This window comes from Cryptomeria japonica, chromosome 6 (genome assembly GCF_030272615.1).
Source record: "Cryptomeria japonica chromosome 6, Sugi_1.0, whole genome shotgun sequence".
In the NCBI taxonomy this organism is placed as follows: domain Eukaryota; kingdom Viridiplantae; phylum Streptophyta; class Pinopsida; order Cupressales; family Cupressaceae; genus Cryptomeria; species Cryptomeria japonica.
Genome location: NC_081410.1, coordinates 243,934,599 through 243,962,147, shown reverse-complemented (window position 1 = coordinate 243,962,147; position 27,549 = coordinate 243,934,599).

Genomic DNA, 27,549 nt, shown 5'->3' with positions numbered 1-27,549 from the left:
GGGGTAGCCAATAAGGTTGCATATGCTCTAAGTAGGAGGGTGTTGACAGTGCAAGAAGTGTAGTTACAGAGTATGGGTGTTGAAGCACTCAAGGGATTGTATGAAGAGGACCAAGATTTAAAGGAAATATATATAAGGTATGCTATGAGTTTGCAAATTCTTTTCATGGAGAGTTTTTTTACTACACCTCATAGGATGGTCCTTTGTTCAAGGGATGTCAGTTATGTATCCCTAAGTGTTCAATGAGGGATAATGTAGTAAAGGAGAAACATAGTGGTGGTTTAGGAGGTCACTTTGGGCTAAATAAGACTTTGGACCTAGTTAGGAGATTTTACTTTTGGCCAAAGTTGCAGACCAATATCGGAAAGTTTGTGGAGAGTTGTACTGTATGTCAAAGAGAAAAGGGGGTCTCAACCAATGTAGGGTTGTACCAATCTTTGCTTATACCAAGTAGACCATGGGAAAGTTTGAGTATGGACTTTGTGATGGGATTACCCAAGACAAAGATAGGTCATGACAGTGTGTTTGTTGTGGTAGATAGGTTTAGTAAGATGGCTCAATTTATTCCTTGTAAAACCACAAATGATGCTAGCTATATTGCAGGATTTCTTTTCAGAGAGATTGTTAGAATCCATGGGTTTCCTTTTAGTATTGTATCTAACCAGGACAACAAGTTTGTAAGGCATTTTTGGAGAACCTTGTGGAAGAGGTTGGGTACAACTTTGTCTTTTAGCTCATCCTATCACCCTCAGACTGGTGGCCAAACTGAGGTTGTGAATAGGTCATTGGGAAATATTCTTAGGTGTTTGACAAAGGATCATGGTAGTAGTTGGGATGTGGTGATACCTTAGGCAGAGTATGCCTATAATGATTCAACAAATAAAAGTACAGGTTTGAGTCCTTTTGAGATTGTGTATGGTAGTCATCCAAGAGGAGTTTTTGAATTGAGAGATGTCCAGGGGCTGGACAAGAGGAGTGGACATGTTGATGAATTTGTAGAGGCTATGAAAGAGGTGCTTCAACAAGCCAGAGATACCTTATAATAGTACAATCAAAAGGTTAAAGAAAGAGTGGATCGGAGAAGGAGAGATATGCAGTACCAAGTGGGTGACATGGTCATGGTTCATCTTAGCAAGGACAGGTTGCCCAAGGGAATCCATAGCAATTTGATGATGAGAAGGATTGGACCTTATAAAATTTTGGCTAAATATGGTCCTAATGCTTACAAAATTGAACTCCATGATGATATTGCTATTTCATCTATATTTAATGTGTCTGATCTAACATTGTATAAGATTCCTACTACAGGAGAATGTGCACGAGAATCTGTTCAGGAAAGTGAAGCATGGATAAAGCACTTATCACCTAAGGAGCCACCTAAGATGGAGTGCATTTTGGATAGCAGGGAAGCCAAGAAAACAAGGCACAAGACCTATTTTGAGCACTTAGTTAAGTGGCAGGGCCTTCCTAACTTAGAAGCTACTTGGATGTTGGAGGAAGATATCAAAAAGCAAGGTGGTGTTTTGTAGTAGTTGGTCTCTAAGAGGACTTGAGACAAATTTCACCCGGTGAGTATGGTGTAGGAGCACCTACCTATGAAGACATGAACCAAGAATAAGATGATTTTATATTATCCTAGAAGGAATGTAATAAGACACTATGGGTCCTTTTTTGTAATTCAATGTCCTAGGAGTATGACAAGTTTGTCCATGTTTGGGTCAAATTATCATCTTGGGTCTGGTAGAGCAAATAGAGTCAATAAGGGTCACAATGGTCTAAATTGAGGGATAAAGTGACCACAAGTCTATTTGAGTCATTTTTGATGTTTTAGAATCACATGTAATCATTTTGGGGAACTATGATAGTCTAGAGTCTAAGTTGGTTGAATTATGCAAAAGTTGTCATATTGTCAATTTGTTGTCATGACAATTTTGCACTTTTTGTAAGTTGTGATTCTCCAACGGTCAGTCAGTTTGAAAAAAAGTTGGAGGAGGTTGTGGTCATTTGGGAGATACCTTTAAAGGCCCCAAACACCAAAGGATGTATGTTGGTTGATTTGGAAAATAAATTAAAGAATCAAGAACTATTGGAAACTCGAAAAACCCATCTAATTTTTGTTGATTTCATACTGAAGGTGGATTGGCAAGAATTCTCATGGAATACTTCCTATAACTAGATCATTTTACATTTGTTTTTCTTTTAGTGTGAAGTCTTGAAGTGATCACTGCCCCATTCTACAAGCAATTCTCTATTGGGTAGCCTAAAACCCTCAAACCCCTAGGGTTTGACTGCAATAATGGGTTTTGGCCTATCAATCCTTAAATGAACACTTTGCCATTATAGGAGATGATAGGCCATTATATCATATGTAAGTTCCAAAATACATTAAGAGGATACAATAGGGTGAAGAGGATGGAGAACTAACCCTAGGTCTGGCATCTCTATGTGACAGACCAGTTTGATGAGTGCAATGTGTGAGAATTGAGTTGTAGGGAACTGGAAAGGGGTTTGAATGTGGTAGAAGAGTACTTTGGAGGTTTACATAACATTTCATGGTTATTGATGGTCACCCATAAGGAGAACCAAACCAGTTGATGGAAGGCATTTAGTCAAATAGGTCGAATAGCCCTAGTAGGTCTGTTAGTGCAGTATTGGTTGGGATATTTGAAAGTTGGTCCGGTATCAGAAAATAAGATATTGTTGAGAAATCCCAAAATGGTATCTGAAAATATAATTTTTTTGCCTAGATCCATAGGGTGTTAAAAGTTATCACCTGATTCCTTCAAATGGAGGCCTAATTGCAACCGGTTCAGTTTGTGGGCAAGTGAGTCAAAATTGATGTTTCGGTGGATCTAAACCATGAAATATTGTTTCATTTGTGTTAAGGTGTTGTGAGAACACCCCTCCAAGTATCCTTGTATTGAATTGGTCAAGTGAGTCATTCAAACCCTAAAGCCTAGTAGTAGCCCACTCATGTATGCAAGGGTGTGGGTAGTCACACAAGAACTTGAGAAGTGTTAGTTTTTTGTAAGTGGACATAGTGGAGCCTTGGGGTTTTCTAAGGTGTTGTTTGGTGCCATTGAACCACTATTTGACTTGGTGTTGTGTAAGGATCTTTGGAATTAGGGATTACCAGTTGAGTTTGTGAGCCTTAGAGGTTGGTTGGTTCAAGGTTACCTACTTTCGGGCTGTTATCTCCTCATCACATTTGCAGCGAGTCATTCATCATTATCAACATTGGTACTTGGTTTTGTCACACTTTGACATTTTTGGTGCAACATTAGTTCTCATTATTCCTATGGAGGAACATTTACAAGATATTCTACTTTTTTTGGAAGGCTTCATGGTGTTCCTTCGTCCCTTTTTGGAGAGGAGTTTTGTTCCCACTGGGTTTTCTCTTTTTCTCCACTTTATAGAGATTTCCTTGTTGTGATTGGGTACCTCATCAAGGCTTGTTGTTCGGACCCAAATTTGCATGTAGTTGCCTTGTTGCATGTAGCTGCATTCATGCACTTAGCTTTTTGGCTACTCCCTAAATTCATCTTAAGGGGGGTGTTAGAGTAAAAGGTTTTATTTACTTAATTAATTTAATCATATTGATTATTTAATTATGTCACCTTTTTCTTTTTTCACTTAAGCTAAATGTAGGAGCTTTTATTTTTAGGCTAATATATGAATGCATCCCCTAGGTATATTAATAAATAATTAATATTAATTTCTTTTTAGGGTTTCTATTTGTAGAATTAGATTTCTTTATAAGGATGACATATCCTTCATTGTAAATCATGCAATATTCAATCAAGCATTCAATTCTTGTTATTGTCTTCAATATTCTCATTTGTTGTGCAATTTCTCCTTTGTATGTAACATTCTTGCAGATGATTATCTGGGCTTGTGAGAATTCAACAATCATGAATTCGAACAACTCTCTCTCATATCCTCTTCCTCCTTGCTCGACTCTTCCATAATGGTAATTCTTATGCGATGGGCATTAATTTGTCCCTTCCTCTTGCTAGCCAAGGGATTTGGTCCTTTGATGCACACAAATCAGTAATAACCACTGAGGCTGAGGGGGTTTTAGGAGAAGTAGTAGTTGCAGCCTCATGTTGGTGAAGACATTATTTTTACTAAAGCTAGGAGTGCCAGTTATGGCACTAAAAGGTGGAGGGCTCAAAATTGGGGTTTCAAGAACCATAATGTTCCTAGGCAGACATAAGGCCAAATGGAAGGAATAGAGCCTATAGATTTCACGTCGTGGTGCAAGGGCATAGGTTTTTTGTCTTGATTATTAGAGGGATCAATGACCTCTTCAATAGAATGCTCCAAAGAGTGTACTAGATAAAATATTGGGAAAGATATAAGGTCATGGTTTCTAAAATGATTCAACAATGGCATATGATAGAAATAAATAAATTTGAAATGACCCTCCAAAGTAAAATACTTCATTATCAGCAAGAATGCCTTTTTCTAAGGGTTTGGTAGCTCCTCTCTAGCATAGCCACCTTGCAATTTTAACAGGGCTTCTTTCCCATGAAAAAGCTATTGAGGCTCTCACTGTTCGATGCATGACTAGCTTGCTTCCATTTTCTACCTTCCATAGTAAGGCCAATAGCTTGTGCAATCACCTCCTCACTAATTTCAAAGGAAATTCCTCTCATCATAATGCTCTTGTTGTTCCAAGAGGTAGAAAATTGCATTGACAACTCCTCATCAAACCCCTTCAAAATTTCAAGGTAGTCATCAACCCCTCCATCCTTACATATATTTCATACAGTTTCATCATTCCTAAATTCGTCTAGCCTATTCGGCTCAGAACACACATGGTCCCCACCCATAATGAAAGAAACCAAACAAGTAGCAGGAAGGTTTCTCACAAAAACCAGAGTAATTCAAAAAACAAATTGGGAGCTATCACAAAGTAGCAGTAAATGAGAAGGCCAAAAACATGTGAACCATCAAGGTTATGATTACACTTGCATCCTCCTTTAACCCACCACTCATGTTGATGGCATGAAATGCAATGCGATGGGAAAGTAAGGTCAATTTTTCTAGCCCTTCTTTTTCTAGGGATTAAGTTTTCATTATTATTTGGACTTCCATGCATCTCACTGAAATGAAGCCAATGCATCATAATCTGGCACACCAAAATACTCACGTGACTCCCGCAATTCACCTCTTGCCATGTTAGTGAAAGGAAATTTTTGTTTTCCTCATGACTATTCTACATACATTGAGAATTCCACATCGGTTGACTTTGAGTCCACATCATCCCAAGATCACTCAACCCCTTATTCTAATTTTCCTGCCAACAAAAGTTAGACTTATATCCCCAAAACCATACCATAGTTAAGTGTTGTAGAAGCCAGTTCAAGAGGAGGAGGAGATTACCCATATGAATCCATCACTGACGAATCTCCTCTTAGGAGTATTTGAACATTACTTGGGAGGGAATCCATTTTCCTCCAACATCTCAATCCTTCAATTTGGAAGCCAAGCATCTCAATAGCATCAGTCACCATGTTGCCTTTTGATATGATTGATTTCAAAGTGCTCCAACCCTAGAAGGAGTTTATGAATGTCTCTAATTATCTCTTTAATCAACCAATTAACCCTATTTAGACCCTTAACTACATCAACTATGAGTTTAGAGTCATCTTCAATGGCTAAAGCCCTCAAACTGATTGATAGGGCAATTTTGAGCCTCTAGAGTAGAGTCATTCCTTCAACTTGGTTGTTTGAATAACAATTTAAGTTCCCAAAGTAGGTTGCCACCATCTCCCCAGAGTGTTGTTATAGATGTGTGCTTTAATTGTCATTGATGTCAAATAGTGTGGTTTGGATATAGTCTAGTCAGGACATCTATTGTGTAGGGTTCAACATCTATTGTGCAGGATTCAATGCTAAAGTGTTTCATTGAAATATCTGCAGCTATGCTTTTGTACTAGTTTTCATGATCATGTTTGTATCAAAGGATGTTAAGATTGGTTTTTATTGGTCGGATATAGATAGATTATGTTGGCAATTGTTCTAGTTGATATTAGCTAGGTTTTGATGGTGTGGACAGTTGGAAGCTTTATTCGTATGGTCCAAGTGTTACCTATTTTGGTTCAGACTCTTTTAGTGCATGTATTGGGATATATTATCAAATTTAAAAGTGTATTCATTAGTGTGGTGATTCCGTGTGATATATTTTATTGGTTCATTGTTGCTCGTTGTATCTTGGTTTAGGTTTGGTTTATGTTCCACGTTTTATATTTTGGTTTGGTTGTATATCTTGAGTCAAAAATAAGGGTACACATTACAATCTATCTTTTGACCGAATTGGTGAGAATGGTTTTGTTTTGGTTTAGTATATATACTGTTGGAATCCAAGAACACTGAGAGAGGGGGGTGAATCAATGTTCTACTAGTAATATTAGTTTTGAACTTATTGATTATTAATTGGTTAACAATAAATAAAATTAAAGTGCATACACCAAATAACACATAGAAAGGCAACACCATAACACTAGTATTTATATGTGGAAAACCCTGCAAAGGGAAAAACCACGGTGGGGCTGATACCCACAATAGCTATATGCTTGATCAAGGTATACAAATATTACATGAGGGGGTTTGCACGCAGAAAGGCCAACTGCTTAGAGCTCACTGCTCAAACACAAAATAAGAAGTCTCACTTACTTACAAAATATTACAAAGTGTTTACAAATGCAAATGAACTTATAAATTGCAGCTGACCATGTTGGATAAGTTTCGGTGAATGCTCTGATATCCTTCTCTGTATATCGGTTCACTAATGCTCTGTTCTTCTTTGTTCTTCTACTGGTTAAGCTATGCATTTGAAACTGCACATAGATGCTTCTAATCACTGACCAAAATGTATATATATACTCACTAAAATATTCACAACCAAAAATTCGCATTCCATCACATATCTGATCTATCGCTGAAATGATCTTCTTAAATATCCTTCCAACTTTACCATGTCAACTTCAATGAGAAATACAAACATGTCGGCTGCTGGTACATAATGAGTTTCAAGCATAATCCCAATGACCATGTCGGCCATCACACGTTACCACAAAATCCATGAAAGAAATAATTGGGACCAAAATATTTCTTATCTAGGTCCTATCCATTATCGGGTTCCATATACACGTTAACAGAATCAGTTCCCAAGATCAGGACTTAGCGGAGAATGAAGTGAATATCGGTGTCGGTGTAAAGAAATGTGAATATCGGTGTACAATGAATGTTGGTTAACCAAACAATAAAACCATTACTCTGAGATGATGAGTTGCCATCAATGACAACCCAAAATGTCATTAACTCTTACTGGATAAGTGTCAATTGCCAACAATATCCCCCTTTGGCATTGATGGCAACACTCATGTGAAAAATGATACCATCCATGAAATTGCCACCGAATCTCCATAACCTCCTGACATGTATATGAATCTTCTATATACATTTGATGCTCCCCCTGAGAAATATATACATTTTTCACTTATTCCTCCCCCTTTGACATCAATGACAAAGTGGGGTGCCCACAAAGAATTTTGTACATTTATAAACATGAGTTGGTTCAATACAAACTTAAAAATATATGCATACATATTCTTCAAAAATAAAAAGTAGGTATCCCAACCCTTCTTAAGAGATTCAAGAATGGAAATGAGTCAATTTAAGATACTGGCGTAATACTCTATCTCTTCTGAAGTAGTGGGATCCTCCTTCTACAAGTTAGATATACACTCTATTTTATGAAACAACAAATTATCAAGTCGGGGACCAATAAGATTCTGGAGCTTATTTTCTCTCCTTAGTATTATGTCTCTATCCTTCTCCAATTTCAAAATTTGATCCATAACCACCAAAATTGGACCAACCAAAGAGTTTGTTAGATTGACTGTCGGGTTGTAAGAGTTAGAAATCTGAATCAAGTTTTTCTTACAGTCTGATAGCTGCTTGTCTATGGAGTCGGTGAGCTTATCAACATCTAGACAAGTCTTATATACACTACCTCCTTGAGTCAAAGCTGCATCAATGGATTGCAAGCAGGTCTGGAGTTTCTCCTAATCAATCTCAATCATTTGCAAATATGTTAACTTTCGGGCTGCCACAAAATTTTCTTTAGCCTCTGAAATTGAAATTTTTTAATAAAGAATCATAGTGTTTGAGGATAAAATCAATAAGTTACTCCAACTTACCTGAAGATCTTGTGCCTTCCTGAGCTTGAAATTTAGGAACTAACTGGTTCAAAACCTCAAAATTGCGTTTAATCAATTTTTTGTCTTTTGACTCTTCCTGAGCTAATTCCTAGGTGGCTTGTGCCTGAAGAGCTATTGCTACCAAAATCTTCTCTGTCGGTGACATTTTGTGGTATGGTTTGTCAAAATTGATTGAAAGTTGTGGTAAATTTCCTTTAGTTATGGCAGAAGTGTCAATTGCCAAGCCGGGGGAGAGATCCACCATAGTATCCTTACCCTTATCAACCAATGAGATAACCTTTGAATCTTTCAGCTCTTATGCACTGGTGGCTTTGCCACTTGGTGCCTTATCAAAAAATTGAGTATCCTCTATACCTTTATCTATTACTAAATATGACTCAGTAACCGGTACAATGGTATCTGGTGGAGTGCTTGCAGGTTTCTTAGTATCTACACTTTATTGATCTTTTGATTGCTTATCCTTAGGCAATTGTATATTCTGGGATTGCACAAAACTGGAACTCAACTCATAGCCTAAACCCAAATGAATTCTTATCCAGATCTCACTTGTTTCCTTCCTAATCTCTTCAAATCTGTCCAACATAAGACTGTTTATCCTTTACTTAGGGTTCAATTTTGATGATCCTTTTTTATTGATCAAGTCATCCATCTTCGAAGGATTTATTGTGGGAGAGAGATTGACCAATTCGGTCTCCTTAATATGTCGATCCAAAAACTAAGCGTGTAGTTTTCTAACCTCTAACTTATCATATAACTCCTTAGGCAAAATTTTCTCTAGTTCTATCAATGCCCTACTAAAAGAATCAAGATACAAAAGAATGGCCTCTTCTATTTGTTTCTTGTACTTTTCCTCAAAACCATCAAAGAATGAATAAATATTATCTAAATTATAATCATTTATTATCTAGTAATCAAATCTTGAGCATACATTTCCTTCTTATCAGTTCTTCTTTTTGGTTCAGGTTTGGATTGCTCATCTGATTTCGGTTTACGCTTATGTTTAATTATAATATTTGGCTTCCTGGGAGTCTCCTTGACTAGTTCTTTCTTTTGTTCCTCTTTCTTCTCCCTCACAACTCTAGAAAAAATGCCTTTCTTTTTGGGAACCTCCTTAATTTCTGCATCAGACTCTATTTATTCATAAGAAACTATCATATACTATCGGCTAGCCTTGTGCTTCTTCTTAGGTGGCTCTACCGGTTTCTCACTAGCAGGCTCAGCTCAAGATTATTCTAGTTGTTTGGAAGTCTCTATTGTAATCGGGACCACAATGGGTGTGGCTTGAGCTTCTTTCTGGGCTTCCCTTTCCTATTTTCTTTTCTTCTTCATGTTGGCATTGTGTTTTCATTGATGTCAACTGATATAGAAGGACAACTGGTATGGGAGTATTGTTGACATGAAGTTTTTAATGTCAACTAAGTGTTGTAGGTCATCGGTAAAGAAGAATAATGTCATTCAAAGGAATGACCACTGACATCATAGTTGAGTCACCAGTACACAAGTTAATGTTTGTCTTGTGTGGATAAAATGGATAGGTTACTGGTACAGTCTATCAACGGTAAGGAAAGGATATCAACTAGTAAGAGTTGTGTTGACAGTGAGTTGTTGCCAACCAAGAAGCTTCTAACCAGTGTACAAGCAGGATGAGAAAGGTTCTTGAGTTGTTGTTTGTGATGAAGAGGCAAATTGTTACCTAAATCACATCAACATGGGAGGATAAAAATGTATAGGTCATCGGTATGTTGTGTGGATGCAAAACAATAGGACTTTCACCGGATAAAGGTGTAGTCACCATGTGAAGAGATGACTGACAATGAATGTGCTCACACTAGATCTACCGGTGAATCAAAGGGATGCCTCAAGTGCATGAAATAAAGGATATGCACTAGACTGACAAAGAAGGCATGTTGAGTTTCTGGTACAGATGAAGAGTGATGGGTTTGTCAGTTTGACAAATCGGTTGAGATATGGTCTGGGTTGATGAAGAAGAAGGCAAAGTGGAGCAGATGTAGAGAGAGTATGCAATTAGTATGCAGATGCCTTCGATGGAATCAGTTGAAGGTTGATGACATGGTGTGATCAAGATGGCTACTGGTGAGTATGAGAACTGGTAAGAAAGCAAAGAGGCTAAGTGATGTACTCCTACCTGATGAGAATGTGCATGCTATGGATAGACATGTCCAATGATCGGTTAAGGCATTCCATTGGTAGGTAAGAAAAGTGCAAACATATAGGGGTTACCGGTAAAGTGTGAGATACTGGAAGGGTTAGTGAACCAACAAAAAGGAAGGATTGGTTGTGTGTTGATTGTTGGTGACTGATTCTAGCTGGCACAGAGATATTTGTTGAAGTGGATATTGACATGGATGCCACATGGAGTTGAAGTGGCAAGCTCACAGAGGTCAGTGAAGTGTAGTGTAGGGATAGGTGTTTCTACAGTTGTGCATTTAATATGGAGCCCATGATATGTGGATCGGATCAGAGGAGTGCGGCTCGAGGAAGAGTGAACGATAGAGAAAGATCAGGGAGTTGTTGGCACCTGAATCAAAGCAAGGAAATCAAATTACATGAGGACCTCGAGAAGGAAACAACTGAGATATTTATGGTGTTTTGACAAATGCAGGTCGATATACAAGGTTGTGTTTGCTAAGTTTAGAAAATGTGTATTGGAAGGCATGTTAATGGTGGTGATTTGCAGATAGCTGTCTTAGAGATTAGATCGAATAAAATTCGATTGGATTCGATGTGCCTCGTGATCAGTGGAAGAAACTCGAACGCGCCAAATTTGAATGTGGCTCTTGGTGGGAAAAGCTGGCTATATGTATGCGAGCCAAAGATATTGTTTGTTGTTGTTGAAGAAGAGAGTATTGTTGTTGCATGTGAGAGAAAATCAGTTAAGTACTCAACGAGTATCTGAAGAGAGATTGAGTGTGTGCGAGTGTAAATCAGGTTGAGAGGATCAGCCGACAATCGTGAGGAATTGATATTCTATAAGTGAGTCTGTGAGAGAAGTATATCAATGGTGACCAAACCGGTAGAGAAGAGTTGCAGAAGAATGTAGAGTATTCAAGAGGGAACCAACAGAAGATAGAACCAGTGGAGAGCAGTAGAGCAGTTGAGAGAAGAGGCAACTAGAAGAGAGAACTGGCAGTGAACTGGATAGAAGATCCAGTAGAGAGATTTGAAGAAGTGTTACAAAATCCATTTGTAACAAGGCTAATAACATGAAAGTGATTATGTTTTGTATTCACTGAGTTGGAGCTTGGTGCAGTGGTTGTAGCTCCTTGGGTTGGTGCCCTAAACATTGTAATCAGAGATTGATTGTGAGGTTGGATTGGAGCAGTAGTCTCTAATAGCCTTTCTCACTGAGGTTTTTCCCATATTGGGTTTTCGTCATATATGTTGGTGTTATGTGATGTCCTTTGTGTGTGAATGCATTTGTGATTAGTCTCCCTATTAACTGGTAAGTCTACATTGAGTTAGATCTAATAACCGGTATACACACATAGGATAGTTAAAGGGAAAATAACAATTGGTATCAGAGCCTAGGTTCCTAGTCAGACGAGCTTTCTCCAACTTGGGTAGATTCTGGCTTAAGGACACAATGGTTTGTTTAGTGTCAATCCCTGCTCCAGTTTTTGATGGTTCATGTAGACACCTAAAAATGTCTCATTAATTCTACACTAATTATCCATCTATTTAATTAAGTAATTCTTGAATTATCTGATTAAACTAACTATTTCTTCTAATCATTGCCCTTCAACACTTCTAATTATTCTATTTCTATTCTCAAATCATTTTAATTAGTTAACCATATCTCAATTATTAATTAAATATCAATTATTTAATTAATTACAACCTTTTCCTTAGTTAAATAATCTTTATTATTTAATTAATTCAATCTCCTAAGTTTAAATAATTTCATTTAAATTATTTAAATTAATTAATTAAATTCCTACAAATCCCCAAATTATAATTCCAATTAATTCCATCTAATTTCATCTCGTTTCTCCCAAATTCAAATCTCACTTAATTTCATATTTCCAAATTCACATTTCCCCAAATCTGAATTTTGATTAATTTCATGTGCATTTCAACATTCGAATGACCAAATTCAAATCCAAATTGAAAATGAAAATAAAATTCAATTTCAAAATCCTACAACACATGCTAAAATCATAACTAAATGATCAAATCAATTGTCTAATCAATTAACTCAGTTAACTCATCAATCATCGTTTTTAACTCTGAATCACCTTTTTCTGACTAATTCATTAATTCAGTCTTCTAATCAATCAATCCAGTCAACTAGATAACCTATTCAGTCTACTCTCCAATTAATTCAATTCACTACTCAATCAAATGAGTTAATAAACCAATCAATTGAGTTCACTGATCAATCTAAATCAATTATCTATCAATCAACACTTGAGTTCAAATTCTCACCTCTTGTGTTGAAAATCTATAAATTCAACCTCTTTTCTCAATTCAGTCTAGAATCACAGAATCATAGTCTTCAATATTGTTGTCTATCTTATGCAAGAAATCAAGTGCAATACTTGAGAGTCACCTACATCAACAACAATGGAGAAGAGCAATGGAAGCCTTGCTATTTCAATTGAGGGAGTCTTAAATAGATCATTCTTTCAATTCAATTGATATTGCATTATTTCATTGTAATTTAGGAATAATATTGACTAGGTTAGAATTGTGATTTGCTCTTTGATATCTGATTATGTAATATATGCTTATTTACTGCCTGAAGACATTTGGTGAACCTGACGTGAATCACTCTAACCTTCATTTTCTATTTTGACAAATTTTGCAGATTCATGTGTGCATAGGAAACTGGATATCACAATTGCATATGTAGAAATTCGCAATTGCCTATAACATGTCACAATTGCTATGACATCATATCGCAATTGCTTAAATAGATCACAATTTCTCTAAAGGATTGCAAATTCAAAAAAAATTGTGTCGTTTTTGCATTATTTTATCTTGCGCATCTAATCCTGAAAATTCATTAAATTCTAGAAAAATTGATTTCTGCATATAAAATGTATTTCATCCAATGGCAGGAAAGGTGACCTTTAGAATTTTAGGTGCAAGGAAAGAAAAACAACATAGGAGACAACAAAAGGCTTATCAAAGGCTTTTAAAGGCAAAAAGAGAGCTCCATGAGATCGAAGAAAAATAGGAGATTTCTCAGTATCACAAGACCATCCACCATTTTTTAACCAAGTACAAATTCTTCGATGAAATTGATATGATGGATTACATTGTGTGGGATAATATCATTGCAGAATAACCCTTCTATCTTCTATCTTTTTCTTTTGTTTTTTTGTTAAAAATAAAAAAAATTCAAAAAAAAAAAATTCAAAAAATTCAAAAAAAGTCAGCAATTGATCTCATACCATTTCGCAATTGATCAGTCATCATATCACAATTGCTTACACAATAATTTGCAATTGATGATACATCATTTCGTACTTGATCTGATATCAGTTTGCATTTTCTTTGTAGGTAAGTCATTTTTGATAGATTTAGTTTTTCATTTTTTGTTATGTTATAGTTCTAGTTTTTACTAGAATATCTTTCTGTCTGTAAAAAGGCAGAACTCTGTAATTGGAAAATTAGGCTGGATAGCCCACCATGTGCTAACTAATGTTATTTTCTCTACAGAATTAGAGTAGAAATCTTTCTTTTTCGTGCTTTCAATAAAGATCAATACAACTTTCATCATTGCTATGATGGTTAAAATGAACACCATGTCTGTGTGGAGCAATATCTCCACTTAGAATAGAAAATCATTGCAATGAAAATTTAAAAAGAACCCTTTTCTTTCGTTCTTCCGAAGATATAGGTATTATGCTCTCCCTTTCAATGGGTTATCAGAAAACTAGACTATCTTCTTTCATGTTTTCCTTTATTTTTTTCAATTAAATCCTTTAGAAGGCCTGCCCTCCCGAGTTGCCCTTAGGACGCCATTAAGGCCAATGAGAGGGGAATGACCTAAGTGACCAATGGCTAAAGCCAATTAATCCAAGCCACTATAATCAAATGCGTATGTGATGAAAATCATATGCGATGAGTGTTACATGCTATCACAACGGTGTTATGCCTCCCTCAGTGCCTATACGATGCGTTAAAATCTGTAGAGTGTAACCTCTACAGACTAGGAGACCTCCCTCAATGGAGTATAAAATGTTGCTGATTGTGACCACTTGAACGGAACCCTGTCTAAACACCATAGAAATTAGAAGCCAAGCTGAGTCAGTAACCAGACACTTGTTTTATCATAGTGCAAGGGTGGGGAAGAATTTTCCCCCAAGACACTCACCATATATCTCCCAGGATAACAGACCAATAAAGGAGCAATCTTCTTTGATCTAATTTCCAGAAAAGGCAAAAAAACGGGCACACCTTAGGGTGTGGCAAGGCCATTTGAGTTGACAGAGTATCAAGATGTGGGTTGTGGGAATACTTGTAACCTTTTGACCTTAGAGAGTCTATCTGATGTGATATCGAATTGCCCAAATATAACGAAAAAAAAAATGGGGTCTTGAAAAAGATTCCAACATTCATGGAAATTTGAAAAAAATTCCTAAACAATTGTTCTTTTCATGGTTTTATTCTTTTGATGTGACTGATGTGTCCTTTTCTATACTTTGACAAATTCAAAACATTGCAAGATACAAATCAAAACAAAGTCAAAATTTTCAGTGTTCAACAAGATCAAACAAAACTTCAACAAAGACAAGTGTCAAAAAACAAAACCAAACCTTTTGCACAAATTCAAAAATGATAAACATGTTACTTTCAAGTGATCATAGGTCCTAGATATTCAATTCATGTAGAGGTTCCATTAGAATCATCATGTAAAGTCCTCACACAAGTCATTTCACTAAATTGTCTTAAGGTTAGTGTTAGCACATATTTTTGCAAAATATTATGTGCTATTTGTTTGATGTTTTATATGTATATTCTCATCATAAGAGCATTTATTGTTGGATTGCATGTGCAAGAGATATGTTGCATCATCAGAAAGATCCTACTGAAACCTATTTTCAAATTGGATAAGTACCACTGGGGCATGTTAAGGGTTGGCACTGAATAGGGACTACATGAGGAAATTTCATCATGACAATATTGGGATCCTTATAAGGACATTCTTTGGGCCTATGTGGTAGACTCTGTCACTTATTAGCACATATGAAGTTTCCATGGAGGATTGGAAGTATAAACAATATATGAAGAGGAGCTTAATTAGTATAATTATCAAATTTGAGCTATTGGCATAAGTTACCCCGACAAGACCGACTAGCCGAAACAATGAAAGAACCTATCAGCGTGACTCAAACTGACCACTCTGAAGGAGAACCAAAAGGAAGTTAAAAAGGAGGGTTTCATCGGCATAATATTCACTATCGGGGGCATGAAAAAATTATTGTGCTAATAGCGGATGAGGCTATCGGTATAACCTACACCGATGAAGGAAAATGTGAAGTAGACAACAACAATGTCATCAGGCCGTCAGAAAGTGTCATCATACGCTACCTCGATACCCGATGGGTTAGGTGGCATAGGTGGTGTTATCGACATGTCTTACTCCAATAAGGAAATACCAAAAGGAGGAGAATAACTAAGTCATCGAGGTAACTTAAACCATTGGTGAAAGGTGTTTTAGGTTATGACGATACCCGATGAGGAAGACAAGCCAGGCACGGAGAAGGAGACTTGATTGGGATGAGTTACACCGATCGAAGACGAAGTCATCAAGATATCATCACCTCATTAGGAGGAGACATTTTTTGTTACACCGATACCCGATGAGAAAGCAGAGATAGGTGTGAACAAGGAGATCTCATCAGGGAAACGTATGCCGATAGACCGAAGGAGTAAAAAGATACACGAGTGCGAAGGTGATGACATCGGGTCATCGGAGAAACATAAAATGGGTTGTTCTGATACCCGATGTAAATAAACGAGATACAGACTATGAGGGAGAACTCATTGAGATAACTTAAACCATCGGAGGAGTGTATTTGGAGTTATGTCGATGCCTGATTGGCAAAATTCCATAGAGGAATAGAAGGAGGGTATATTAGAGTGACCTACACCGATGAGATATAAAGGTAAAGGTAAAAGATTAGCTAGAAGAGGGAGCCATCAAGGAAGTTATAACCATCAGAATGATAGAAAATGAGCTATGTTGATGCCCGACAGAGTGATTGGTGAGACCTATGCTGATAAAAAGGATGGGTGGCACCAAATGATTGAATTATCAGGAGGAGTTATGATGACTAGCCATTGCAAAATCTGATCTCAACGAATCCACCCGCCATTATTAAATACAGGCAACAGATAGCTCTATGCTTACACAAGGTGAATCACAACACCATTTCAATTGAGTAAATGTTCTTATTGTATTAAATCTATATATAGAAGCTGGTATAAGGAATTTGCATAGTAGACTTAAGCAAACAGAGAAATTGAAGTGGAATTAAACTGCAAAAAATTTGAATTTCAAAAGGCTTGAAGGACTCAAATATGGAGGGTTCTAGTTCCAAGGGCAAGAGGAAGGTCATTGAGGTCTTTGAGAGTGCTTCAAAGAAGTATAAAGGTGGAGAAGGTGTGCAGAAATGAAAGTTAAATCAAGATATGATCCAGATGATGAGGCCATGATTTTATGGGCCCTTCATCTTCCAAATAAGAGTTCAAAGATTATAGATGTGGATAAGGCTTTCGGTCACATGATGATGTTAAAGGTTGGTGAAGTGGATCCCATGGTCACAACCGATATGAGAATTGACATTTCAAAATTAAATAAAGCACAGATGAAGATGTTGGTAAGAGAAACAGGAAAATACAAATCATTGTATGAGGAACTCTTAAGAAGAAGGGGCTAGCCTGTATCCTAGATAACAGATGAATCAAAACTGAAAAAGAAGTGTGAAGAATTGCACAAAGAAAATAAGAAGTTGAAGGAGAGAATGCATAACATAAGGACAAACACATCATGTGTCTTACTGTCTAAAAGATTTGAGAATCTGCAGAAAATACTAGAGGAATTATGGACTGTTTAATAGAGAAACATGGATAATATAATATCTCACCAAAGGATTTTTGATCTGGTAAACATGTTACTACAGGATAAGATATAGAGTGACAAAAAGATCAACAAGATCAAAAAACTGATTGATACTCATGAGAAATTCACAATAGAGTTGAAGATTGAATATGAGGAGTGTCAAGGGATTGTTAATCATGGATTCCCAAGTGTGGTGGATGATACAGGGCTAATAAAGGATAAAAACCAGTGTATTTCTGACTACAAATCACTACTCAGTGCAGCCCTTAGCATTGCTCATGCGGATACTTTGGTTATGCATGAAATAGGGGAACAGATCAAGAAATTTGTTACGACAGAAGTAGCAGTCAAACATATCATCTTCAATGCCTGCACACATAAAGATGAAGGATATCTTCAGCATATCCAGAAGTGTGGTCAAAGGATGGATGAGAAGAATTAGTCTATGTCATTATGATGTGTTTTGGTTATAGTAGTTAGGGGGGGTTAGTTAGGTTTTTGTTAGTTTTAGTTTGTACAAATGAAAGGGTGTGTCCTTTCATTTGCATCTTTTGAGTCACATATATATAGGGAATCATTTTGTATTCTAATAAGGGGGGAGGTAAGAAAAAACTGCTATCTTTCATATTGTCTATTGGGACTAGTAGTATTATGTAAAACAAGTCTATAGAAATGAAGTCATTTTGCGCAAGCAAGTATATCATGAAGTACCTGTGAGTCTGAATCTTTTGTATACCTATTATCTAGAAATTAATATACAATATTTGTTGTCTTTATCTTTAGATCGTCTCATGTTATATGATGTTGATGAGTCAAAGTCCTTTGGATAAATCTAATAAGGTTTGTTGCAGTGTGTTATCACTTTTTGTTATGTAAGTAACATAGTTGTTTTTGTTGTTCTTATAACGTACATTGAAATCATTGCAGTGATAGTCTTGCATACTTGTGAGTATCTTCAAACTGTCCTCCAAAAACTACAAATATTTGTCCATTAAGTAGCATGTAAATTGTCAGATAAGGCACTGGTCTATTATTAGTTTTATGTGAGTAGATTTGGTTTGCATAAGGTCCTCACCAAAGGAACATACTACTAATTTCTACTAGCATTTTTTTTTCATAATCACTCAAGGTTCCAACAACATTATTTTATAATCTTTTATTCATTATCAATTATATTCAAGTTTTCAGATTAAAGTAAGTTAAAAGCACATAATAAAGCATAGTTGGAGGAAATATTTTTGCCATTCTTGTAAACAGCTAATCTGTTAAGTTTAAATTCACTATAAAGAAATCTCTTTGTGCTTTGGAGATTGAGGTATACCCACCTAGGTCTAGTGGAGCCTAAAGTGCAGAGGAATTTGGTCTTTGACCATTCCTGTTCGTTGGCCAAGGCTAATTGAGAAATCAGTAGGAGAGTTGGCAAAGCTCTAGGATTTCCAATCTGTGGTTTTGGGAACCAACAGTTAGTTTTTTTATCAGATTATAGGAATCATACCTAATTCCATGGGTATTAGAGGAGATGGAGACTTACCATTCGAACAACCAAATCTTGGGCCTAACAATGACCAATTACAAATAATTGATGGTTTAGACAACCTCGCTTGGGAAGTAAGAGTCAATCGTGCCCAATATGATACAATTGAGGCTGTCATAGATGATGAAATCCGAAAGTCTATTCGTCTTGATGAGAAACTAAGGAAAAAGATACAAAGAGAATCTCGGAAAGAAGCCATTAGACAATTGGTAGAGAATACCATAGCAACATTCCTCAAACCATGTTAGAAAAGAAAAAGTGTCAATCATTTTAGATATCATTCATTCATTTCTAGGGTCTACATTGTCTGCATAGTAATCTTCAATGCATGGGTCTAAAAGGAAATGGTCAATTCCCATTTGAACAACCAAATCTTGGGGCAAACAACGTTCAATTAGAAATAATTGATGGTTTGAATATCCTTGCCGAGGAATTATTAATTGATTAAGACCAATACGACTTAGTCCAAGTTTTCATAGATGAAGAAGTTTGGAAATCAGTACAGATAGACATAGACCTCAAAAATCAAATTAAAGAAGAGGCAGAATTTGAAGCTTTTCGGCAATACGCTAAAAATCTTGTGTTTGAATTTCGAAATCCTAGATAGCAAGTCATCATTCATAGATCACATTGTCTGCACTTTAGTTTATTTGGGAGGTCATAGAAGCATATTTAGCTGCATTTAATTGAGTCTTGCATACACCTTTTATAGAGTCAAGATCACTTCGAAACAATATTCATGCCTTTAACGCGTGCCCAAAAAGCAAAAAACCAAATGGATCCTAACAATGAATCTCTAGTCAACCCAACCTGGAATATGGATCTATCCACACAACAACAAACATAGGGTTACACACCCACAACAATGTCAACAAACACAAACAGGATGCCTTCCATTAATGAAATACAAAATAATTTGACAAAGGAAGAGATAGAAGCAGCCCAAAAAGATCCCACAACATTAATGATTCTCAACGCTCTCATTAATAGTGATAGAGATAGATATCTCACTCTCTTAGTCCAAAATGGGGCCAAGTTACTGCCAGGGGTAGATATTTCAACAATATTGCCACAAGGTGTGACATTAAATCAGAATGTACCTCAAATGCTAGTGTAGCATCGTAAATTGTACGCACTTGCTAGGGTGGTACAATTTCACACCTAGTTTAGCACCTGCCTTCTTGCATTTTGCATTTTGCATTGCATTTCCCCTTTAGCACTTAATTAATTAAATTAATTAGGTCTAAGGTTCTATTTTATCATCTCCCATATCATAAAGTTGAGCCCTTTTCATTAAAGTGTGCCCCTTTCATTGTATTCTTCCAATACATCATTTAATCTAAAACCCTAATTAGGTCCTATTTTGAACTTGGGGGCTTGATTTCAGGGGTCAAAACATCTCGAAATCACCTGTAACTTCGGGATTCGCTCTAAAATCATCATATCCGACGGCCCTAAAAATTTGGTGAAAAGTTGTCAGGACCATGGCGCCCGGAGTGCACACGGTCTCGGACATTTTTCCCAAAATTTTAGGAGCGCAATCCAATCATAAAATAAAGCTTAACCCCAAGAAATTGGTGGGAGATTTAATCTCTAGGTCAGCCAAAAGTTGAAATTAAGACTTAGGGTTTCATATATAAGAGCTCTCTTTCTTCATTGGAAAGGACCCGAATTTTGGTTTCAAGGGCCTTCTACGCAGCGAAAGAGCAGATCTTTGAAGACTTCAACAACATTCAACATCCATCCATCAAGCATTCACCAATTTCATTCATCCATTTAGGGCTTTGAAGACATTGAAGAGCAATAAGGGATCACCGACTGAAGATTGGCTTGTACCCCTCCCTTGGGGTTGGGTATGATTTCATGTTGTTTTCATGTCTTTGCATAAGCCTCATTATATCATTTGTATTCATGCTTTAGATCACTTGGCATCTTGATTTGGAGCATTTACATTATCATTTACAAGCAATTAGGGTTTACTTTCTAGGTTGCTCTAGTTTTCTTACTTGCATTTTAGGATCTTGCACACACACAAGGTCTGCACACACAACTTTTACTATACAACTTGGCTATTCATGGAGGTGGAAATCAACAAAGCGGGGGTTTGACTAAGGCAAAACCCTATATAGCTGCCTACAACCCTTTTCAGATATAAGTACAGATTTCCGAATTCGAAGGATGCCGCAAGTTGCAGATCTGACGGAAGCGGACCGAGACAGAACTACACACCAAATTGCAGAGTAGAAACCTAGGACAGGGGCGTGGGGCGCCCTGGTCCTGACAGGACAGGGGCACTGGGCGCCCTGGTCCCTAGGATAGGGGCGCTGGGTGCCCTGGTCCTTGTCCATTTCAGTGAATTTTAGCAGTTTCAGAGGTAGCAGCTTCAGTATTTCAGGCTTCTGGCTTCAGTGGCAGATCTTGCAGAATCAAATCCATTCAAGGTACACATTTACATTTCTCCTCTTATCCTTACAATTGTTCATCATTAAATCTCAATTCTACAATCTTGTGCTCAAAGTTACTAGTTCATACTTACACTTTAGGGTTAATAGTTGAACTTGCATCATTCTATCTATCATTTGCAACAAAGGAATAGAAATCCTAATAGGTAGCTCGTGGCTCTCTCTTCCACAAAAAGAAGTAGCCAATTGTGTGATACCTCTAGGCTCTTTCGTATTCCATAAGTGTGTGATTGAAAGTGAGATTAGGGCATGTTTGCTTAGTGTCACTTTTTCCCCTACATAGCTAGTTACAACACAGACACAAGAAACAATTGCTACATCAATGCAAGGTATATCTCAAAATGCCAACATGACTACAACCTCGACAGAGTCAATGGTGGCACCAACAAGTGCCAATCTTACAATATTGACAACGCCAAATATGATGCTGCAAGCTTCAATAGCTCACACCACTACCTTGGCAAATATAACTCAACCAACAATTTCGGGTGGTTCCACCCACAATAGTCAGAATGTGAACTAAGGGACAACTAGCTTGGCTCAGCCAAATGTCGCTCCGCAATTTGCATACTTCACACCACCTACTAGGATTTATGGCACATAGTTACCTGGTTTGTCTACATTTCAACAAGCTCAAAGGTACTCAAATACTATTCCTTTTGTGGGGAACATTCATTAAGTCAATACACCAATAACCCAAACAGAACTTCTGACTCAAGAAATGGAGAACCTTCAAAAGCAAATGGCCAATATACAAATGGGTAATGATAAAAAGAGCTACACCATGGAGGATCTCTGTCCATATCCTTTTGACAAAAAATTATACATGCCACCTTTTCTCCCACATTTCGAAACTCCAAAGTTTGACAAATATAGAGGGACATGGGATCATCAAGATCATATAAGAGAATTCTTCACGACATGCATTGAAGTATCTCACAATGATACATACTTGATGAGATTATTTTCAAAGAACCTAGGAGGGACAACATTAGAATGGTTTTCGCACCTTCAACCAAAAATTGCTTCATGGGGAGAATTGGCTGAGTTATTTATATCCAACTTTGCCTTCAACATAGATAATCCAATCACATTAATGGGTTTATGTGCAAAAAAGCAAAAGGAAGGAGAGACTTTCTCCACATTCTTACAAAGATGGAGAGGCCTATATTGCAAATGTCTTAGTCACATCCCTGAAGCAGAGCAAGTGGACATCTTCAATGAAAATATTTTGCCTCCGATTAAATATCCATTACAAATGCAATGCCTGAATAATTTTAAAGACATAATAGAAAAAGGCATCAAATGTGAGAAAGGCCTATTAGATCAAGGGATATTGAAACACCACAAGGATAGTGGACCAACCACCAGCACAAACAATGAAAGACCAAAATTTTGGTCTAGAAACAAAAATGTTACAAACGATGGAGTTGTTGACACACGTGTTATAAACATAGCTCAACTAGCAGTACCTCTACAAGGACCAACTGATAAGAACCAGTCTCAGACAAACAACACCAATGCACTATAGTCAAATAATCCAAGGCCTCCAAGGATAGGCGCACCTAGAAGGAACTTCACACCCCTCAGAGAAGCTATTGAATCAACACTGAAGAAGTTGATACAGAGAAATTCCATAACAATACCAGAAGCTAGACCATATGAACCAGGTCCATTTAAGACCGTTTGGTGGAATGACAATGATTTCTGTGAATATCACCGCAATAAGGGTCACAAGACAACAAGTTGCTACAAATTGAAGAACCTCATCCAAGATCTCATTGATCAAGGTGACATTACTGTGGATAATAATAAAGCACCAAATACAAATCATACCATTTTCAAAGATCCTTTTGTCAAACATGACAAAGGAAAGGCTTCCAGTTCTAATGCACAAAACAATATTGCCAATTATACCAATGTATCATTTGACTATGCCATTAACACACTAAGTGAAGGACATGAAATGTTAGCTATGATCACAGTGAACCTTGAAAGAAGAGATTGTGTCATCATCACTAGAAGAACAAAAGTCACATTACAAGGAGTGCCTACAAACATGCCTTCAATAACTAGAAACTACAATATGGTGGATCAGTTGAAGTGAACTCCAGCCCAAATTTCAATATTTGAGTTATTGCACATATCACCGGCCCATAAAGCGGTCCTGGATAAAGCCTTACAAGATTCGGTTATTCCTAGAGATATTGATGAGAACACATTTCAATCTTTGGTTGGAAACTTGGCAACTTCAAAGGTTGCATTCACTAAACTGGATATCCCTGCAAACCGACCCAGCCATAATGATCCCTTGCACTTGGAAGCTTTTGTTAATCGAAAAAGGTTCAAAGAGTACTTATAGATGGTGGCGTTGGCCTCAACATATGCACTCTACAACTGATCAAAGCTTTAGGATATTTTGAACATTATATTGACTCTACCAAGAGAATCAATATCAAAGCCTATGATGATGAGGAACACCCTTCTAAGGGTATGGTGACTTTACCAGTACAAGTAGGACCAGCTACAACAAATGTCACCTTTCAAGTCCTAGACAGAGAATTGGGGTACAATATGTTGTTAGGTCGCCCATGGATACATACAATGCAAGAAGTACCATCAACTTTTCACCAATGTGTAAAGTTCCCATACAATGGTATAGAGATCACTGTCAATGGTGACCCAACCCCTTTTCAACACTGTAATTATTTAAGGGCAAGCTCAAAAAATCAAGTACCAAACAATCAGGAAGCTCCTATTCACCTACAAATGGAATCATTATCAATTAAAGAAGTAGAGAAAAATACACCAACCACATCCTCTCTTCATATTAAAGAAATTGGTTGTGGAGAGTATTCCATTTCAAGCACATTAGGTGGCAAACAATCATCATTTCTCCTAGGTCCTTTGGGAAACCTCAGAACACAACGATGAAGCAAGACAAAGAAAAAGAAATAGTAAAATATTCAGATTCTTGTTCTTTCATTAGATGGGGAGACCTACAAGAAGAATCTCTAAATGAAGATATCAATCATTGGATATATAGAGAAGAAGATGACATGGTAGTACCCAAGATACGTCTACATCAATATGGAAACAACTTCAAGATGTTACAAAAACATCGGTATGATGGCACCATGGGATTAGGACTACAAAAGCAAGGAATATTAGAACCTATTTTACCACATGAAAATCCAAAGAATCAAGGCTTGGGATATAAATATGTGCCACAAATAACATAATCTAGACAATGTACATTGGATATATTGAACAAGCCAAGGCTACCCTCAGAATACATACCTCAAAATCGGTAATCAACAAAGATGTATTTCTCTCCACCTCAAAAAAGAAAGAGACCACCAACATCTCCTATGATAGAATCAGATGGTGAAGACATAAGGAAACTTTTGCAAGAACCTAGCATAGAGACATCTATCAGTATAGTACCTGAATCATCTGCACAAGCAAACATGGTAACAGATACATGCTTAACACCAGTGAATGAACCAAATCCTTGGTTACTGTCAATAATTTTGCCAAGAGAAATGAATTCAACTCCTCCATTTTAATCAGATGAAGAAAGATTGCAAAGACTAATACCAGGCTTAAGAAGGGTATCCACAATACAAAGGAGACCCACTCAGTTACCAGAACAAGAGCAGATAAGGGACACAAAATAAGAAAGAGAAATATACATGGAAAGCATCACAAATTCTCATGACTATTAATTTCCATCTAACAATGAAGATAACCCACCACCAATTTATGATGAAGAAACAATAGATCATAACCAAGAATGCATGATATCAGGACCCTCTAAGACAACAGGAAACAAAGACTTGCTCTTCATGCATCCATGTTTGATTGATTGGGCCAAGAAGGAAAGCAAAAATTATATTGGTTTCAAAATGATGAAGCCATAGCTGAATTCTTGGGTGCAAGGAATGGATTCCCTTAAAATGATCATAAAGCTAGTTATGCAGTAGATTTGGATAGAACTGCATATTTTGGAGAAGCAAGCTCCTCTCTTAATCACGACAATGATGATAAAGCCGAACACATAATAGATGCCCTACCTATTGATAAAGAACAGTCAACATTATTGGTAGAAGAAACTGAGGAAATCAACATTGGTGATACTGAGAAAGTTTGTAACAATCACCTAGCAAAATCCCTCGATCCATTGGAAAAAGAGAAATTCATCAAATTCTTTAAGCAAAGACCCATCAATTTTGCATGGTCTTATGCAGATATGCTTGGATTAGACCCAAAATTGGTCTTGCATCACTTGCCTTTACTTCCAGGGGTAATTCCATACAAACAAAAGCTCGGGAAGATGCATCCTCACATAGCCTTGTTACTCAAAATTGAGCTACAAAAATTGTTAGATGTGGGTTTCATTAGGCCTATAGACTATGCTGAATGGATTTCAAATCTATTCCCGGTATCCAAGCATATTGGAGGTATTAGGATCTGCATCGACTTCAGGAATCTTAACAAGTCTTCCCCCAAAGATGACTTTCCACTCCCTAACATAGACATCATAGTAGACCTGACAGCTGGAAATGAAATGCTATCACTCATGGATGGTTTTTCTAGTTATAATCAAATCAAAATTGCACCAGAAGACCAACCTAAAACAACATTCACTTGTCCATGGGGAACCTATTGTTGGAATGTGAAGCCATTCGGCCTTAAAAATGCAGGTGCCACTTATCAAAGGGCAATGACCACCTTATTTCATGACATGATACACACAATCATGGAAGATTATGTAGACGACTTTCTAGAAAAGTCCAAAAAAAGGGATAGTCACTTAAACATACTGGCTAAGATCTTTGATAGACTTGAGCAATACAATGTAAGACTAAATCCAAAAAAATGCGTCTTTGGGGTAACATCTGGAAAACTCTTGGGCTTCATTGTATCCAATCACGGAATCAAGATAGATCTAGAGAAAGTGAAAGCTATTTTAGACATGCCATCACCTGCTACACTCAAACAACTCAGAAGTCTACAAGGGAGATTACAGTCCATAAGGCGCTTCATTGCCCAATTGGCAAAAAAGTGCCAACCATTTCAACATCTTTTAAAGAAAGGTGTTACATTTAAATAGACACAACAATGACAAGAGGCATTCAAGACACTAAAAGAATATCTATTGTCCACTCCGATATTGGTTCCACCCATACATGGGAAACCATTACTCTTATATATAGCTGCAACAAATTCCTCTTTAGGCACTCTCCTAGCACAACATGATGAACAAGGAAAAGAGAGAGCCATCTACTACATTAGTAGAACACTCATTGGGTTTGAACTCAACTACACATAGATAGAAAGAGAATGTCTTGCAGTAGTCTTTGCATCACAAAAACTAAGACATTATATGTTGAGTCATAAAATATAGCTGGTTGCACAATTTGATCCACTCAAATACCCGATGAATAGAGCAGCACTAATCGGAAGACTTGCAAAGTGGGTCATGATACTCAGTGAATTCGACATCGAATACGTCAGTAGAAAAGCAATAAAAGGACAAATCATAGCAGACCAATTGGCAGAAGCACCTTTACAAGATAATCATCCAATGGTGATAGATTTCCCAGATGAATCGATATTTACACTATCGAACACAAACACAATGGAAATTATTCTTTGATGGTTCACATACAAATCATGAAGCAAGAGCAGGAATTCTGTTCATAACTCCTCAAGGAGATTCAATTCCCAAATCATTCAGGATTAGTTTCCCTTTCACCAATAACATTTCTGAATATGAAGCCCTGATGGTAGGACTACGCACTGCACTACAATGGAAGATCAAAGACCTACAAGTCTTTGGAGACTCACAACTCATCATTAATCAAGGCAATGATGATTGCAATACAAAAGATGATAAGTTATAACCGTACAAACAAATGGTGGAAGAATACAAGCAACACTTCACCAAGATCACATTTGAACAGATACCAAGAGTGCAAAACAAGGCAGCAGATGCAATGACAATAGTAGGATCTCTCTTGGATATGCCAAACGATGGAACTCGCTTTGAATTTCAAGTGGAACAACTCATTGTCCCATCTTATGAAATACCATCCACTGAATATGTATGTATGATAGTAGGACATGAGTCTCCATGGTACAAAGATATATATGCATACCTACATGATCAATATATACCTCCCGATATTTCATGGAATCAAAGGAAGGCACTCATCCGACAAT